At 37.9% G+C, this 19,956-nt stretch overlaps 1 protein-coding gene across 9 annotated transcripts in view; it reads right to left on the reverse strand.

The window, feature by feature from the left end:
- Positions 1-17,530, reverse strand: part of LOC129721809 (G protein-coupled receptor kinase 2) — a 151,505-nt gene extending 133,975 nt beyond the window's left edge. Inside the window, exons 1-2 of one of the 9 annotated variants that reach the window (XM_055674855.1) lie at positions 17,309-17,530; positions 16,242-16,488 (exon numbers count right to left, since the gene is read on the reverse strand). The gene's annotated coding sequence lies outside the window, so the exon portion shown is untranslated. Of the gene's footprint in view, positions 1-6,797; positions 6,907-16,040; positions 16,180-16,241; positions 16,955-17,106 lie in introns of those variants that run through there. The other 8 variants (XM_055674828.1, XM_055674844.1, XM_055674835.1 and 5 more) reach the window with 8 other exon arrangements.
- Positions 17,531-19,956: the final 2,426 nt, after the last annotated feature.

A 19,956-nucleotide genomic window follows, 5' to 3' on the forward strand; every position in this document is an offset into this window, starting at 1 on the left:
TTACCTCTCTTGCGGAATGAAAATTTCCCGAAAGAAATATAACAATCGAAACCATTTTCGAAATTTTTCTGGAAGCTTTCGAAGGTTTCTATTAGGAACTTCCTAAGAAACCTACAAGGCGCATTCCAGTCCTCAAGAATGGTGGCTGCATTTTTCTAACAAAGGAACAAGAAGTTCAAAAATTTGCTCAAAAGTTCGAGAATGTTCTTAATTTCGATTCAAAATTATTGAAAACGAAATAACACAAAAGTGAAATCTGACAAAAAATGAAAATAAAACTTGTAACGGCCTCAATGCGAATTCAAACTTTGCAAATGAGCAGTTTGGTTCTAGCCATGGGCATTCGACTACTCATATGATTCAAACCAATTAATCTGGAAGATATTCCACTGGCGAAGCGAAAAGATATCCGGCAGTGCTTGGCGTAAAGGATTGATAGCTTAAATGTTCAGTTTTCCATTTTATATCACGAATATGAAACAAGGATACTTAACTGACCGCACTCGAGTTAACTATTTCAATGGTTAATCTGATATATTGCCTGTTAGAGCTGATGTACCTCAAGGAAGTATCTTAGGCCCAATCTTATATGATATTATTAATTATCGAAAAACAACCGTTGCAATCCTCAATTACAACGATTAGCTCGCTCGATAATCAGTAAGACTCAAACTGATTTTTAGCCGTAAATATTTTTAAAGAAACATGTATACAATTTTCTAATTTCCTTTACTTTGCTCTCTAGTAAAGATGTGCGATACTTCATCAATATCGAGGGTATCGATATTTTTTTCGATATATCGAGCATTATTGGATATCGATATGTTTTCATTTGATACTCGAAAAATATCGGAAGGAAATTCGCGTTGGCGGTGTTGCTGATATTTGCATGTGAAAACATAGGAAAGAAGGAAGGAAATATTCTTTTGTTATTACGCCATTACAATTACATATGAGATTTCTCGCCGGTGCAAACACCTTTGAAAATCTCTTCTAACGCTCTCAACACCGTCAACGCGAATTTGTGGAATTTGTGCGACGACAAGCAAACAAAACAGCGCGATTTTTGTATCTTTCTCAAAGCGTGGCTTTTAAGCATTCACACGTAAATAGGTTCAATCTAGTAATTCAAATTCACATTTCATAAACGCTTCCAGTGTTATGCGCTTTCGATGAACTGAAAAGTTTACAACACATATTGATTTTTTGTGAAAATGTTTTTTTTTTTTCACAAAAAAAATAATTGCGGCTTCTTTGCTTTGAAATCAATGCCAACGGTACTACGAAAAATAAATTTCACTGTCGGAAATCCGTTTTTTCGGGATATGTGCCGAAGCTAAAGAATTTTATGAATATTTGAACAGAATTTTAACATTCATTCAAGGTTCATAAAATTACTTTCACAGGTCATCTTTATGGTTTTGGGTGTTATGGTGATATGCCCCCGAAATAGTCCTTCAAGAACAGATTCCACCGGGGCTTTTAGTGGCCATAGAAACAATGAAATAATACATCACATACCATTCAATATTTTCCGAACCGCGATAATCGCTCTCTCATTTTGATGTTCATAGCTGCCTTAAAGGTGAGTGCTGTCTTTTCTCTAATATATAGTTTTCTCTAGCAGCGTATACAGTGGTGTGGATTTTCCCTGACTGTTCGTGATACTTATCACTAGAATCGACAATCGGAAAATCGTCGAGAAAAATAATATTAATAAAATATGAAAGATTGTCCCTAGGTTTTTCTTGTTGCAAATTTTTCATTTATATATCGTTAAATTTTTGAAGTGAGTCACAGCTACGATCCTTTCATCGTAGATAAACTCTGGACACTGTTGCGCCGGAAGGTTGGTGTTGTTACCTATCGCATGTTGTCTTCTAGTTGATTTCCATTAACTCCTTAAAATTCAAAAAGTTTACGTTTGATTGATTCCATTTTAAATGAATTTACTGTTTATCTATCACCATCGAAAATATATGATCCATTCAAAAATTTGGAAAGTTTATTATGCTTATAAACAAACCGATGCAACTCGCTCACAAGCAAAACTGCCAGATTCGCGGTTTCATTCGTTTTCTCGTTCTGCACTTCACCCGTTTTGATATTGCGATAATATTGAAGTATCGATACCTTCATTGCGATATACACTGGATTCTCTTGTTACGCGATTGATTCGTGCGCGCAAAAAAAGAATCGCGTAAAAAAAATCGCGTAATTTTTAACAAATCGCGTAATTTGTTGCAAATCGCGTAAAAAAAGATCGCGTCGTTACAAAATTTTTCGCTATGTGGTAAGTGTGTGTATGTGTGTGTGTTACATCTTGGCTCATAAACAATATTTCCCATGTCACATATCGCGTAATTTCGAGAAAATCGCGTAAAAAAAATCGTGTAAAATAAAATCACGTAAAAAAGTCGCGTAAAAACAGAATTTTGTGTATTTGTTACTTGATATCGGATTGTTTCAATATATCGCGATTCCCAATATCGATACCTTCGCTTCCGATTCCCATCCCTACTGCTCTCGGGTTATGCAAACTCCATCTCATTTAGAATAAAAAAAATTATCAAAAAAGAATGTATGCAATAGATGTTTAGTTTGACCAATAGTTCATATTCTACTTTTCCCAGAGCGATCAAAAAAGGGTAATTATCGAGGTTATTTTCTAAAAGGAATTATGCATTAAAATCACATTTTAGTCGATGGAATGCATCCTAATTATCATTATTGATCATTTTTGGAAATTGAATCAACAACTTGCAACCGCAGTTTGGTCGTTTTTTCGTTCTGAGAAAAACCATACTGGGCTTCGTGCATTAATGTTCAACAAACAAAATTAATAACACTCAGTATTTTTCACCTCTGCTCCATGAACACAAAAACGAACGAAAAAGAGAAGCGATTTGTTTATGTTGAAACACTGAAAAAGTGGATGCCATACAACGCAAAACGTGTTTCGTTGGTTTGCATTTCACATAATCAGCTATAATTTCAAGAGGATAAAATTGATATCAAAACTCGCTTGACTACGCTTAGCAACAGTATGGCTGTCTCCGATGAATGTTTACACATCTCTCGGAAGAAACAAAATTAGACTTAATAAAAAAAACAGTACACTAATCCGGCCGTTTTGTAGAATAACATCGCAAAATTAAAGCAATAAAAATGGCACATGTTTCATATTGCGTTGAAGCATTACAACTTGGTGAAGTGCAATTTGCAAGGTAGATATGTAAGCATTGAAATCCTACTTCCACTTGCGGCAGGTTCCAGCCAGTTCACGGAAACCTACTTTTCAGATGTGTGATTATTTATTTTTATTATGATATTTTACGATCAATACCATAAATCAGCACAGGACACCTCAACTGGTGCTAACTTTTAGTACCAAGTAAGTGCAAGTCGAATACAAGTGTTTGTCTTGCTGTATAGATACTCGCCTTCGGCAAGCATAAAACAAACTTCAAAGCCATAACTCACTCACGCAGCTTCGCCTGTCGATTGGTTTACAACTGTCCCAGCAGCTACAAAGAGTCGATCTGGTTTAGTCATACGCTGAGATGAAGCCCCGTAGCAGATCTGTAGCTGCCACTCACTACACTCTGGAGCAAAAGTTTAGGGTTATCTTCTAGAAAAAATTATTTTTCGTAGATTTTTTTGATGTAGATATAAACGTACCGTAAAGTTTATCATTTTTATTTCTGTAAGCCTGTGAATTAAAAAAAAACATAATATATTTTAACGAAAACCGCCATGCCCGTGTAGTCGAAACCACATAAAATTAAACTTTGTACAATATTTTACTTTCTGCATTTAATATGCGAAAGCATGAATCAAGAACTTTCTTTTTGATTCATGACACTGTCAAGGAAAAAAGTTTGCCCATACGAATTCCCAGCAAAACTTTTCTCTAAAATATAAACCTGCAATTTGACCAGAATTCTTGCTTCTTTCATTAACCTGAAACACGTACGGAAATAATTTCAAACCGCTACTGTATATGATATCATTTATTCGCTAGATTAACATAAGACTGAACCAAAAATAGATATGAATTTGCTCTAACCATCCTATCAAATCCTTATGCAGTCAAGCTTAAACCATTCTCACCCGTGCGATAAAACTTCATACTGCTAATTTTGTTCATCCATTAAATTGCGTTTGGGAACCTCTTTCAACCAGTGAAACTGTACGAACAAAGCTTCATTACCTCCGTAGCTCCCGCTGCTTCTGCATTTTTACTCACTGCTTAGCACTAGCTCCAAACACAGCCAACCGACGAGATCCATTAGCTAAGACTGCAGAGACCGGTAGAGCTCTCGAGCAGCAAATAGCAGCAGCAACTCTTTCGGTTGCGCCATTAGTGTCCTATACGTGCAATTCTCATATAGAAGATACCGTCTCTGATGCCATTCACCCACGTACATCTTTTCCAGCGTTGCAAGTAATACGATTTGCTACACTGACTGATCAGCAGATGCTTCACCAGGGCAAGTTGCAGTTCGTTCGGATGAGAAAAGAATAAATCGCGCCATGCGGAGGGAAGAGGGCAAAGGTGAATGAAATCGTTTACAGTCTAATTGACTTCGTATTTGCTAATGAAAAGCACCCGGATCGATTTCCCATTTGACTACTTCTGGGCAAGCACTCGTCACACATACATCGAAAACTACTCCGCTACCGGGTTCCAATCCCAGTTTGCTAGCACCGGACTGAACGGTCGTGTAATAAATGGTAAAACCGGAAATGTTCTCCGACAACATGAAGTCAGCACGAGGAAAAATATAATCTCAACAACGTCAAATGAAATCGAAAGTCAGAATCAATTGGAAATCTCAGTTTATCATAGTTTCAGCGACCTCGAAATGGTTTACGAAGTTGCGAAGCGTAACGAAGGTGTCTCATGTCCCCGAAAACAAAGAGATAACGATACGAAGAGAGATTCGCGGAATCCCGTCAGGATAGATCACATATCAAATCAGTCTTTCAATTCAGATGACTTCTGTGAACTTTTTTGAGTGAGAGAAATATTTTCAATTCAATTCCATTCCAGCTGGATGGTTTACATGAAGACATTCAATGTAACCCTGGTATGCAAAGAATGGAACTGGCCATTAATACAGACCGTTGAATCCTAAACTAATTAAAACAGATTACAACTCGAAAATTATATAAACTTGATTGAGGAATTAACGTAATGTTAAGCGCGCTCACAGCAGAATTGGTTCTAGGTATTGCTTTTTGCCGAAATGTATGGTGCGAGCACGTGTCACGAAGCAGTAACGCGTTTTTTGGTGAAGGAACAAGAAGGATTTTGATAAAACATACTGTGTGTTTAGGAGACCGTACAATCACTCCACAATTATGGATCGCTTTCACGACTATTCTCACAAAACTGAACAACTTTAATTAGCCGTGGTATTTTTCAACTCAGTTGTAATCTTATTGTACGATTAAAATAATTGAATTCGAAAAAATTAAAATAATTGAATGTCACTAAAAATAATAGCATTGCTCGGTGCTTTAAGCGAGATGGCCCAGAATTATAATAATGTTACATTTTTGCGGTACACAATGTTTGTCAGTCCGTTCTTTGGTTATTTTTGTTTGTTTTGTTGCGCAATAATGAATCAAGACTGAATAAAATAATGTATATTCAAGCTGGTACAACAACAAAATAACTGTTATGGTGAATGGTAAATTTGGTGGTTATGGTGAATAACGTTTGCGTTGAAAAAAATGGACAAAGTTTGACGATTTTTCATGGGTTTATCTTTACACGCACTGACGAAACTGCGTATGCAGCATCAATCATATTAACCCATGAGTCAGCAGAAAAAATTTGATAGCTCTGTCAGTCGAACTGTAGCGAAAACAGCGAAGTTACTCCGTTCAGAAGTGTGCGCGTACAGTTCCGTCGAAAAAGGACATCGTGCGGCAGCTCCTGGACACCGGATACGCCCGTTCCGGCATCTACAACATCTTGGCACTATTGGACAACAATCAGAGCATCGAAAGAAAGCCGGGTTCCGGAGGGAGATTGAGGAAAAAGGGGCTACATCGCTGCGTGCGCTCGGCCAGGAGGTCGGTGCAACCGGCTAAACAGTGAAAAAGTACCTAGCGGAGTCAATTTTCCCGGTAAATCACGACGTGGCGGTGGTGATGGACGGCGAGACATGGCTCACCCTGGGTGGCAACGACTGGCAGGGCACTTCGTAATTTACCTCCCCCATGAAGGAAGGTGAAGTTTATTTCACGCACCAAGTTCCCCAAGAAGGTGCTGCTGTGGCTGACAATCAGCGAGAAAGAGATGTCAAAGTTGCTCTTCTTCCGCTCCGGACTGGTCGTGAACGGGGAAATTTATTGTACGAATACCAAAAAACCGAAGACGCGTTGTTTTGACCGGATCTGGCGTCGGCCCACTTTTCGAAGCGATCGTCGGAGGAGATGGAGCGGCTGAATATCGATGTGGTACCCAAGTCAGCGGACCCGCCCAACGTCCCCAAGTTGCGTCCCATCGAAGATTTCGGGCCAAGCCTGAAGCGTAAGATCTACTCCAACAATTTTGTCGCGAAAACTAAGGAAATCCGCCCTGGCGAGTGTTCCGGTTAACTGCCAGAAGGCCGCACGCAATGACGTAAATTTTGTTTACGAGAAAGCTAACATGATTACCTTCCATAGGAAATTTATCAAACTCAATTATCTGTCTTAGTTATTATTTTATCACCATCCGAAAAAAGTCCATTTTTTGACGCATATATTAAATGAATACCAGAAGTGACCCATAATTGTACCTTTTGCTATATAAGCCATATTTGTCTCCATGCCCATCAACTGCAGTGAAACTTATTGCTGATCTTCGTTGCTGCCGTATTATCGTATATAGGTTCATTATGCATGCCAGGATTCATATTCCAGGAGTTGGTTGTCCCCCTTGTTGAGTCTAACTTGAGCTTGAGCTTGAACGACCGCACATTTCGTAGTTGCTCCTCCGTGATCGATCTGAGCTAGTGAAGTTGCACAAGGAGCCACGTAAATGGCTACTTGGGATTAGTTTGCCATCTTCAGTGTACAACAATTCAGTAGCTACCGCTTTGTATAGATCGATAACGGCGCCGGCTACGTCCTTACGATCGTTAGGGTAAGAAAGGATATTGTAAGGAAGGAAGTGTAACAGCCGTTGTTGTCGGAGATCGAGTTTACCTCTGCATCTCCACGACTGTGACGGAAAGGAAAGGTTTTATCACCGTGGTAAGTGACGAGATCGAACTATGTTGCGCGCGAATTAGCACATTACGAAGACGAACGAGGTATCTTCAATATCAATGACCGCGAATATATACGAGCGGCGCGCGTCAACCATCCACCAGTCGAAAAATCCAAATGTTTAGACATTTGTTTATATCCAATCGCGAATACTCTCGAGAAAGAAAACGCACTCCGGCAGACGCGATTATTCGATAGGTATACATTGTGTAAATCAATCACGATATTTACCATCCGAACTCGATTTGCGACACGCGGTTATAAAAGCAACGAGCAGGCAATCTTCGGCTGAACGGTCATACCAAGCGTATCCCTGAATCTCTACTCTACGACGGAGAGAGCGGTTTGTGTTATTATGTCTCCGTGGCAAGTGATGAAATCGAATGATGATGCGCGCATGGCTCGCGTATTACGAATACGAACGGTGTGTTTCTTATCAACTCCGCGATTCTATATAAATGACGCGCGGGGAGATCATTAACTATAAGAAGCATCTACGTGTTTAAATATATGTCTAATACCAACCTCGAATACCTGCACGAAAGCAAACGCACTTCAGTAGATGTGGCTCTCAAAATGGTATACATCACGTATAGTCCCGATATTTATTGCGAATAGTTGCGATATTTGTGGTGATCAATTACGATGTTTTTCGCGATTTATTATTTACGATATTTATCAAACGAAAGAAACTATCTCTGAATCGCAATGTGCTGGTATAGAACTAACGTACGGGCATTCTTGAAATAAACGATTTGGTATACGTCGGAAGTCACAACACACCGAAGATATATAGATGAGCAAAGCTCACCCGGGCTGAAGGCACGTTTACCTAGGAGCATTATGCAATTGTCCCCCTTGTTGAGTCTAACTGCCGAAATAGTCCCAAATAAATCTCCCAAACTTCTCCTTTTTAATAACTCTGGGAATTATAGACCTTGATATCACGAAAGACTATTACATATCAGTATGTATGTGTCGATATTTTTCATCTAACACTAAACATAAAAATCTTAAAATAACAATGTGATGGCCACCATCTTTTCGAATACGGAAATATCAGAGTGACTGAGTGACTCAAAAATAGGAACTTTAGAGACCAAATGCCTGAGAAAAGGGACCAGATAGGGATCAACTAGTAACCTCTAAGAGTCCAAAAAGTGACCAAATAACTTTATAAAGATGAAATTCCGACTAAGAAGCAAAAAAATCTATTGATTTGTGAAAGAGGCTTGTAAGTTTTAGGAAATAAAATGATTGTATTAAAAAGGCAACTCAAACGTATAACAGGGTGACGACTCAAAATCGCTTCCCCGACAATATTTCTAAAATTTTCCCATTGTTTTATTTTTGAAAATAATAAAGAAAAACAATCTTAGAAAAATAAGAAAATTACATTCAAGTTTCTAAGTAGAGTTTTGCACAATTTTTGCACTGTTTATCTCCAAATCGTTCGTAATCCTCGTCTTATTGTGCTTTCTTGTTCCTTTCACTTTTTTTGTTGTTAACTTGCCGTTGGGCTTCCAATGCTTCTGTATCATGGGAAAATACTGACCCTCTAATTTCGTCTGGTGGTCATTAATCAGATTTTGGGAAGAAGAGCCTAACAGTGGTCCAAGTCTTACCTACTTGTTTTACTGATGAAAAAATGCACATTTATTGTCGGAATTTTTTTTTGTCAAATATCTTAGAAAAGCATGAAACGTTTTGATCTTTTGTTATCTCGAAATACATTTTTTCCGAAAAACTTCGATATTTTGGAACATACAAAATCTTCGAGCTGAGGCCAATAGAACGTATTAGCAATTTTACCAAGGCGTCGTACACAAATTACGTAACGCATGAAGGGGGGGGGGGAGGGGGTTTGAGTCTGCGTTACTTATTGTTACGTAAGGAGGAGGGTGGTAGTAGAGACAGTTACGTAACTGTGATGTTTGCTCTAAATTGAAAATTTCGGAGGGGGTCAGGCTGATCAGCGTTACGTAAATTTAGAGGAGGGAAGTCATGCCGAACGTCACCTATCGTTACATAAGGGGGGGGGGGGAGGTGTTCTGAAATCTAGATTTTTAGCGTTACGTAATTTGTGTACGACACTCAAGGTGTTTAAATCAAATAAACCGAAACTCCAAATAAATGAACAAGAGGCAATCCACATACAACGTGGACAGCTTTGGAGGGGGGGGGGGTATGTGTAATGTCTGCGGTTCATACACAATTTTTGGAATTACTATAAGCAGTTGTCCACGGAGGAGGGGGGGAGGAGTGAAAATCGTTTAAAATCTGTCCAAGTGGTATGTGGATGGCCTCTAACGAAAAATGTTATTCTAAATAATCCGAGTAAAAGCCGAAAACACCAAAAAAAACATACTTGAAATTTCATCAAAAGCAAACGAATCATTACGGTTTTCCAAAACTCCGATAAAGATGAGATGATTCGCGCCAACTCGACTGAGGGGTAATAGTTTCTCAGAATTCAATGAAACTTTGCGGCTGTGTGGACTTCAGTACCGTAAGTGACTTTACATATTTTTTTTAGTTTATCTGTATTGACATTTGAAAAAGGGCTGAAGTTTTTTTAATTCATCGATATATCTGAATAAAAACACGAGATAAAGGAAAGTTGCGAAGTGTCTAAACTAAACATAAAAATAAAAATGATGAGATACTATACTTAAAACAATATTTTAACAACAAAAAGTGATATTGAAAAAATCGGTCTTCTCAGATTTTATCTGAATAAGTTTTTTCAGATAGACAATTCAGTTGCCCAAAGTTTTTCCGAAGAAGGGGGTCCTCTCAAAAGAAAAAAAATTTCTAACAAAAAACTTTTTTTTTCTTTAAGAGGACCCTTTCTGTCTGAAGAATTTTGCAACAAGATGAAACAAGAGCCATTATTTCGGTCGTTAATGATGTATTGCTATAATGTGCAAAAGCATAGGCGCGTCTAAGGCCTGGTAAGTCAACTCAACGCAATCGAAAATTTGAAGTAACCGAAGAATGAACGAAAATTTAACACTCCAAAATTTAGTGTTTCAACCTGCCCCACCTTAACCCTGTCCCCGCGGAGAGAAATTAGTTTTTACCACGAAAAATGACCTTCAAACTCTTATTATTCAGCAACCACATACACAATTGGTACAAACTGTATTGCATATTGAAGATCGATCTGTTCTTTAACCGTGTTGAATAGTTTCATCGTTAAAATTTTTTAGCATAGTTGGTAAACTGTAACCAAAGTTTAGATGTCAGATGATGCCATATAGCATCACCCGCGGAGAATGGGTTAGACAAGCTGAAATGAGTCGTAGTTGAAATAAAATCCAAAATGATTGACCGTTTTCAAAAATGCAAGGTAAATCTTTTTTTTGATCACCAGAGAACTCAGTTGAAATTTGAACAAATATTTGAAAAAATGCTTATTGGGGGGACAATCCCCGCCGATGCCTACAGCTGTTAAGAAACAGCAAAATATGCTTATCCGGTTTATTAAGTTTGATTTCGCAGGTCTAGCTACTAAACCGCTGTCTATTTTGGTTGAAACCAACAACCAGATTTTCCAGTACAAAAAGTATCAAGCCAATCGGCTTACAGATTTTCAAGTCGATATTTCTTCGGAAATTGTTCAACAAATTGAGCTGAATTATTACTTTGGTCGCATGATTACTACTGCATTTCCAAATTATTTATATGTTTAATTTCCGGATTTGCATCATAAAAGACCTCCAGCTGGTCTCGAGGTACTATGCTGGTCTAACAAGCCAGTTGTCGTAGGTTCGAATCCCAATTCGGAAGAAAGACTTTTAGTGTCGTAGTGCTAACCCCGCAATTGTCCTGTACAATTTAACGGTGGACTGCGAAATCTGTGTCAAATGAAAACAGAAACGGAATGTACCTGGAATTTGCTTCGCCATCTTGAAAGCAACTACTTTTTTGGTCACTTCGAAAAAAATAAATTGGGATGAAATTCTTTTTCAGGATATTTTTTTTAAAATTGTGTAGACCGTCCTTATTTGTTATGTCATTTCCTGTAGTAAAACAGATACTCCCTCAATCGTCTGATAATTTGAACGAGAAATGTAAAAGGAGACTATTAGGTGGTTTAAGGACAATTTTAGAAAAAAAAAGAAAATTTAGAGACCTCATGTTGAAAAAAGCAACTTTTTAGAGACTAGCTTCAACATAGAGACTAAGTCTTTAAAAAGAGACCTGCTACGAGCCCTGCCATATTGGGGGGCATTCGGCAATTTTTGGGCTGTTTTCTAGAGAGTATGAGTCGCCATCTAGGATTTTAAAATGGCATGTGGAGCTAATTTCTGGCCTCTGGGTATTATCTCGAACATTTTAAGCTGTTTTCAAAAAAAAATTGGTTGAAATATGTGTTTTCATTTGTTTGGAACCCCCTCTCACCCCTGCAAGAGTAAGGAGGGTGTCAAGTCATTATTACAACATTTCTTGTACTCTAAAATCCTCCTCCTCCCGTTTGCTCGATTTTTTCTCAAGTTATACCACAGAGAACAGACGTTCATCTTCTTTTCAAAAGATGTGTAAAAACTTGCAACTGTCATTTACAGTAGTAGTAATGCTCACGCTATGTGGCGCTTTTGTCATTTACAAACCAAGCACTGATATCGATAAAATATCGATACAGCAATATTTATGCAGTGCAACTGGGGCACCACAAGACAGATGTCGTTAGTGTATTAACGTATTTTGATTCAAATTTTTACACACGATTTTCAAATTTCTTTATATGAACATGAAAGTCTGTTCTCTGTGGTTATACAGCAATTTGTGTTTCATTTGTATGGGACCCCTTCCTTCTAGAAGAGGTAGGTGTCTCGAACTACCACATAAAGATTTCTTGTTCTCAAAAACCCCCACAGGTCAAATTTGATTCCACGGCTTAATTAGTTCTAAAATAAATAGAAATTAGTGTTTAATTTGTACCGGAGCCCTCCTTTCAGACAAGGGAGGGGTCTCAAACCATTTTAATAACACGGGCCGGGCTGAAAAACACCTGCATGAGAATTTTCATGACGATCAGCAGATACATTCTTGAGCTTATTTGTGACATACGGAAATTTGTGTGTCATTTGTTTAGGAGCTCTCCTCTTCCAGAGAAGGGAGCAGTATCAAACCGCCGCAAGCGACATGTCTTGCCCTCTAGAATCTCCTCATGCCAAATTTGGTTCCATTTACTTGATAAGATCTCGACTTGTCTAGAAATTTATGTTTAATTCATACTTACTTTACTTTTTACTTTACTTTTTTGGCTAACGGACCGTTCACCGGTCTAGGGCCGAACGAATTAGAGATGTCCAGCTTCTTCTGTCTTGGGCAGCCGTTTTGTTTAATTCATATTGAACCTCAATTGAACGCAAGGAGAGGTGTCGAACAACCATAGAAAACCTCCACATGCCAAATTTGGTTCCATTTGTCTAATTAGATCTTGTGTTATGCAGAAATTTGTGTTTCATTTGTATAGTAGCCCTTTCTCCAGAAGAAGGGTGAGGAGTCAAACTCCCATAGAAATATTTTTTGCTTCAAAAAACTTTGCGAAATTTGGTTCCATTTGCTTGATTAGGGTATGAGCCAGTTATGGCAAGTGCACCGGTTATGGAAATATCGCATTAGCGCAATGGTACCAGTTATGGCGATACTATACTCCATTTAAGCCCCCAAAATAGGTCAGCAATTGAAGAAGTTGAAAGCACTCCATTTAGAAATTCCCGGGTCCCTGCCAAACAGTTATGGGGTAAACAAATTTGGAGTTTTAACTGGCTGAGTTGAGGTAAACTGTTTTTTTTTAACGCAATAAAGTCTGAAAAGGTGCCCAGGTACTCTGCCAAACACTTAACGGTTAATGATACGAATATTTTTGGAGCCAAAACCTTTTAGTAATTTTGCACTGTTAAAATAATATACAAAAATATCAAAAATTTAACTTCTTTATTTCCGTAAATGCAACCAACGATCAACATTAAAGCAGTTTGCGTAGGAAAAAAATCGATTTTCACAAAGTGAGATTTTTTGAGATATTTAATTTATATATCTTTTTTTATTTTTTTGGATCTTGCGATATATTTTTTCTAGAAGTACTAAATTGTATTCTACAACTTTGCCGACGACATCATATCAATCAAACAAACAGTCTCGGGTCTGATTTATTTCAGAAAATTAAATCTTTCATTTTTCTTATTTCTCCATGATCAGACAACCATCAATGCTTATCTTTTGTAGCATTAAAAGAAAAATATGATTTTTGATAAACCAGTTTATAAGATAGTTAACTTGTGATTTTTTTACCTTTTTTCATAAAAACATTAATTTCTTGACGGTGTATTTTTTTCGGAAATACTAAATAATTGCCTGCAACTTTGCCAAAGACGTCACACCGATTAAAAAGACCTGTCTGTCTCTAAAAACATTCAAAATCATGAATACCATTTGTACGTAATGCCTTCTCAAAAATTAGTTGTGATTCAAAAAATAACCAATAGCCAGAATGGCATCTCTAGCCCATAGAAACAGCTGTGCAAAGTTTCAGCAAGTTTTGACTATAAAAATATTATTATTATTATTGAGCTGTCGGCTCAGAAATGAGCCTATATCTAAACATATAAAAATGCAGCTCTGTCTGTCTGTCTGTCTGATTCATATAGGCCGAACCGATCGGCGTAAAATTTTGTATATAGGGGTTTTAAGGGGCCGGGAAAAGTGACTAAGATAGTTCGAGACCCCTCCCACTTCTGCAAGGGAGGGGTCCCATACCAATGAAACACATATTTCTGCACATCTCGAAAACTAACCAACCAAATGGAACCAAATTTGGCATGTGGATGTTTTTAGGAGTAACAAATATGTCCATGTTGATTCGACACCCTTTCCTTTTTCGGAAGGGAGGGGTCCCATACAAATGAAACACAAATTTCTGCACATCTCGAAAACTAACTAAGCAAATGGAACCAAATTTGGCATGTGGATGTTTTTAGGAGAAACAAATATGTCTATGTTGATTCGACACCCTTCCCTTTCCCGGAAGGGAGGGGTCCCATACAAATGAAACACAAATTTCTGCACATCTCGAAAACTAACTAAGCAAATGGAACCAAATTTGGCAAGTGGATGTTTTTAGAAGTAACAAATATGTCCATGTTGGACAGACACCCTTCCCTCCACTGGAAGGGAGGGGTCCCATTCAAATGAAACTCAAATTACTGCACATCTCGAGAACTAACCAAGTAAATAGAACCAAATTTGGCATGTGGATGTTTTTAGGAGCAGCAAATATGTCCATGTTGATTAGACACCCTTCCCTCTTCTGTAAGGGAGGGGTCCCATACAAATGAAACACAAATTTCTGCACATCTCGAGAACTAACCAAGTAAATAGAACCAAATTTGGTAGGTGAATGTTTTTAAGGGTAACAAATATATCCATAATGGTTTGACACCCCTCTCTCTTCTATAAGGGAGGGGTCCCATACAAATGAAACTCAAATTACGCACAGCTCGAGAACCAATCAAGCAAATATAACCAATAATTTGGCAGGTGAATGTTTTTAGGTGTAACAAACATGTCAATAATGTTTAGACACCATTCCTTCTTCTGGCATGTCTCCACATACCATTTCGAAATCCAATATGGCGACTTCCCGTTTTTGAAAAATTGCGGCAAATGACCCAACATGGGTATTTCCGGAATTGTTATGATGCACTGAAGCCACAAATCGACCTCAGACAACATTTCGAATTGTAAGATGGCGATTTTCGGTGTCTGGAAAACAGCCGAAAATGACTAAATAACACCCAATATGAGTGTTTCTTTAACCAAATTGACGCTCAGAGGCCAAAAATTGTCTCCTAATGCCATTTTGAAATCCAAGATGGCGACTTCCGGTTTCCGAAAAACAGCGGCAAATGACCAAATACCACCCAATATGAGTATCACCGGATCCATAATGATGCAAGGAGCTATAAATTGATTTTAGACAACAGTTTGAATTAAAAAAATAATAGAATACTACTATATATGAATATGTCCGTAATCGAAATGATGTAGAGAAGCCAAGCATTGACCCTGGACACCATATTGAATTAGAAGATGACCACTTTCAGTTTCTGGAAAACAACGAAAATGACTGAAGTGCACCCAATATATATCCGGAATAGAGGTCATGTACAAAAGCCAAAAGTCGAGGATGTTGTCATTCCGATAAAACCAATCATTTTTAAACGATATAATCGAATCGCAAGGAATCAATGAAATTAAAATGTTTAAAATTATTAAATCAAACACTTAAATAGGCGGGACGAAGTTTGCCGGGTCAGCTAGTTAGTAATAAAAGTATTTCGAGAGCCAAAACGGTCTTTGACGAAGTAGTAGACAATCATTTTGTCCTTCCAAACAAAATAGGTACACATTTAAAAAATCAATAAATGTCAAGAAGTTTCAGAACTCGCCACACACTAAAAATTAAAAAAAAAAACGATTATGCTCCTGGAAACCAAATCTGGCACGTATAGGCTCAGACAAGTAATTAAACCCGAACCCGAATGTCTTCATAATGATCCACCTAGGTTCAAATCGGCATCAGGTTGAACTGTCGGTTTTAAAACTTGAAATTCGACCACGTCCTGCAAGGTTGTCTACCTTAAACTCATTCTAATTTCCCATCCCATCCTCTACGCATCAGGTATAATATCCGTATACACACTGTTATTCCAAACAATAATCATACGTCATGAATATGCGCACCAACACAATACAACCTGAGTTGAAATAATCCAGCCGTCTGATATATCCACGAGTATCTTCGCTCATAACTATTTAAACACATGCAATTTTGGTCACAAATTCAAATAAACAAAAGCAACCTTCTAACTGATTTCTAACTGACCAGAAAATGTGTTTTAAGTCTAAGCATTTTGTCTGAAAATTTGCCTAATTATATACACTTTCGTTCTTCTCACCTAGTATAACTCACGTTGCAAACTGAACAAGTTGATGTCAAACACCGAAAAGTGCGAATGGCCTCTAGCTGTGAATGTATTTGTGTGCAGTCTTTGCAATCGCTGCCGCCGTTGTCGACACGGACACAACTAGTCTGCTCCGGTTCAAGACAAGACTTTTCTCACTCGGATTTTCTTTCATCCAGAGCCAAGAGTTTCTTCAATATTCTTCGACTGGCCAACAACTTTGCATTGGCTGCTCGGGAATCTGCAGTAATTAAATGGGTGACTTATTTAGTATAAGTTGTTCAAACACAGCATTGTAGAGCACACTAAGGGATTTCTAAAATGGTTTAGTTCTTCGACATAAAAACCAATCAACACTGTTTAGTTACAATTTCCGTTCACATTTGTAGTTCAGAACTCTTGATCACTACTTTTCCTTATTTGCACACATCACACTTTCGAAACTGAAAAATACTTTTTGTGCAGCAGACACCTTGCTCCGGATTCGAGGAGGGAGAATCAAAGGTAACTACACTGAATGAGAGCTAGGTACATTTGCACAGTTTGCTCTCTGTAGCTGGTGTAAGTATAAACGATGTACTTTTTAATGCGTTGATTCTACTTTCAAAGCTAAATCTGCATAAATTCGTACTCCAAGATCTGACCTGTGATTGGAAACCAAGCAATGTTAACTAGATTCTATATCGATATCGATGAATGCGTTGCTGCTGAACAAGTTACAAATAAAAAAAAATCAAACATTGAGATCACAGAACTTGAAATTTTAAAATAAGATTGACACAAGCACTAGAAAATAACAAAGCCAATGCAATAGCTAATAAAACTAACTTTAGACGATGTTCGAATTTTAATAACAAACTTTTTTTCTATTTGAAGTATTCAATGGAAATTAAATTTCCATCCAACAGCTGGACTGGTACGGTAACTGATTTACTACTTCGAATACCACATTTACAGACAGCATCCGTCATTCGTGGAGGCAAGTAACACACAATTACACAGTATGGCGCAGCTATCTGCTCCCGTATCTCACACTTAAACAAGTTGCGGAGTGGTATAACCTTTTTACTTATCTGCACCACTCCTCTTTGAGAATCCACTTCTCTGCTATACAGGACAAAGCACACAAATTTTACAATTGATCCATCTGGCCAAGAGCCATGAATTTAACAATCACCAAACAGTGAATCGATTTTGATTTCACAATGCTTTTTATTGCTTCTGAATGCACAGAAAAAAACTACCACGAATCACGGGTACGCAAACCACACGTCACGGATTGACTCTCATTTAAAGACTGAAACAGTTGAACTTCGTTGAGCATTGAAAAAGCATTCTGCGTTTGACGATACCAGATCTCACAAATACATTGAAACAACAATACGGAACATTGAGAGAACGATTACTGAGTGAGAAGTGAGAACAAAGTTTGCTCGCTTTATCAATAACAACGTGAGCTACGTCAATGTCAAAGAACACAACAAAATTAGAGCCACTTTGTTGCTAGTCTGGTGATAGAATAACAGGCTTGCGATCTGTCACAACACAAAAATCCCCATCACTGTCACTAACATCATTCCCATACATTTGGCATGAAACCGTTTTTCTCCGGCTCTGTTATGCGCCAAACAGCTGTAAATGCTTTCGAAACAACCGAATAAGTACCGTTCATGCGAGATCAGCTACCTGCTGCAAGTGGCATGTAGAGAGGCATAGAACGAAAAACGATTGTTTTGTTCTGTGCGTTTTATGCAAAACGTATATCAATATTATACGTTCTTCATCAAGGTTGCAAATTCAGTTTTTGGGTGCTTTTTCGCCGCGTGCCGATGGCTCACTCCACAAGTACAATTTTTAGAAATGATGTATGACAAACTTGTAGTCCTTAAGTAGTACTACAAGTTTATCGAATAATGCAATGCTCTAACTCTTATAGCTGAAGTGTACGAGCCCATATTCAGTACAATATTCAGCCTATATTCGCGGTGAATATTATGATATTCACCGCGAATATTTGCTGAATATCCCACTGAATATGGGCTCTAACACCTCAGGCATAAGAGTTAAAGCACTGAAATCTTCGACAAACTTGTACCATCACTTAACCCTCTAGTGTCCGAATTAATTTTTAGACGGACTTCGAAAAAAACTACTATAAAGCCTTATAAACATTTTTTAAGTCCTTATTGAAGCTTTTTAGAGGTTTGACTGAAGGCCGTCTAAAGGCGGCACTGGGCACTAAAGGGTTAAGGACTGCAAGTTTGTCGTACATCATGTTTCAAAATTGTACTTTTGGAACGAATTATCGGCACACGGCTAACTGAATGGAATTGACACCCCAAAATAGGGGGTTTCAATTTGAAAAAAAAAAACCCTTGAAATTATAGGAGGGTTGTGTGCAAAGCCACGACCGCAAGGTTGAAGTAGAATACTTCCACAAGAAAGATAACCCGGCTGCTTGCGTGTCAGTCATTTTTTCTAGTAAATAAACGTTGACTAATCAGATCAATCGAACTTTGCGCTTCAACAAGGATTGACCATTTTCAATAATATAGTAAGTTGCTTGTCATGATTGGGGCTTATTTTTAAATTTTGATTATGCGAAAAATTGATTTTTATGCAGATAATGAAAGTTTCGGCTGTCGTGTTCATGACTGAACGAAAAGATAATTCAGTATGTTCTGAGACACGGAGATAAAGTAAAATTTATAACTTTTACAAAATAAAAATGTGAATTAACTTATTAGAAAATATTAACTCATCAATCAAGTTTTTATTTCATCCTGAAAAGGGCAATTTATTGTTCATTTTAGTATCTGATAAGATGCCGATAACATCTTTGCGTTATCACTGACAGTGCGAACAAAGTATTCGTTGTGATAAAACAAACAGTGAAAAGCTGATTTAACACTCAAATCTAGACGGCTCACGTTTTGTCAAAATAAGTCAACTTTTCATTGAATGCATTTACTAGTGCCCACTATCGCACAGAGACTGCATTTCACTAAAGTGCCTCACTGTATCAACCCCTATCGATGCTGAGTTCCGCTGCAACTAGTGCGCTATCCATAGCCAAGCCACAGTTGTGGCCGCTATAAGCCATTGGTATCCACTGTCCCTGCATCAGCTGGCCCAGCTGCTATCGTTGCTGGAATGCGCTGCAACTAGTGCGCTATCCATTACTACGCCACAGCTGTGGACGCTTACCGCCATCGCTGGTATGCACTGCACTGCTAGTGCTGCTGCTAAGGGAGGACGACTTCTGTTGTCGCTGTCTAGAACTATTATGAGCGACTTTGGCTCTTATATAGGCTAAATATCATGTTTTAAAATTGCAAGGTAGATGATTCGGTCGACCTTACTTGGGAAGCAATCATATAACGACCAGAGGTCGAATTTTTCGTTTTGACAAGGCTTGACTATTTTCAATAGTACAATAGTGTGAATGATGAAATTACAATTGTCTCCATTTGGGAAGAATCTTAAAATATTTTCCAATGTATTGTTTCAAAAACGAAGGAAATCCATCGAATACCGACCGATTTATTAGCCTTTGAAATTGGACATATTTTTCACTTTTTTCGGTTTTAGATTTTCATTTCAATCCCTATGTGGCCGAACTTCCTGAGAGAAGTATTCTACTTCAAAAATACATGCTTTTTGTTATACTAATCGATGACCCCCCTTTCAGTAACCACTACGTATTTTT

Source organism: Wyeomyia smithii, chromosome 1 (assembly GCF_029784165.1).
Source record: "Wyeomyia smithii strain HCP4-BCI-WySm-NY-G18 chromosome 1, ASM2978416v1, whole genome shotgun sequence".
In the NCBI taxonomy this organism is placed as follows: Eukaryota; Metazoa; Arthropoda; class Insecta; order Diptera; family Culicidae; genus Wyeomyia; species Wyeomyia smithii.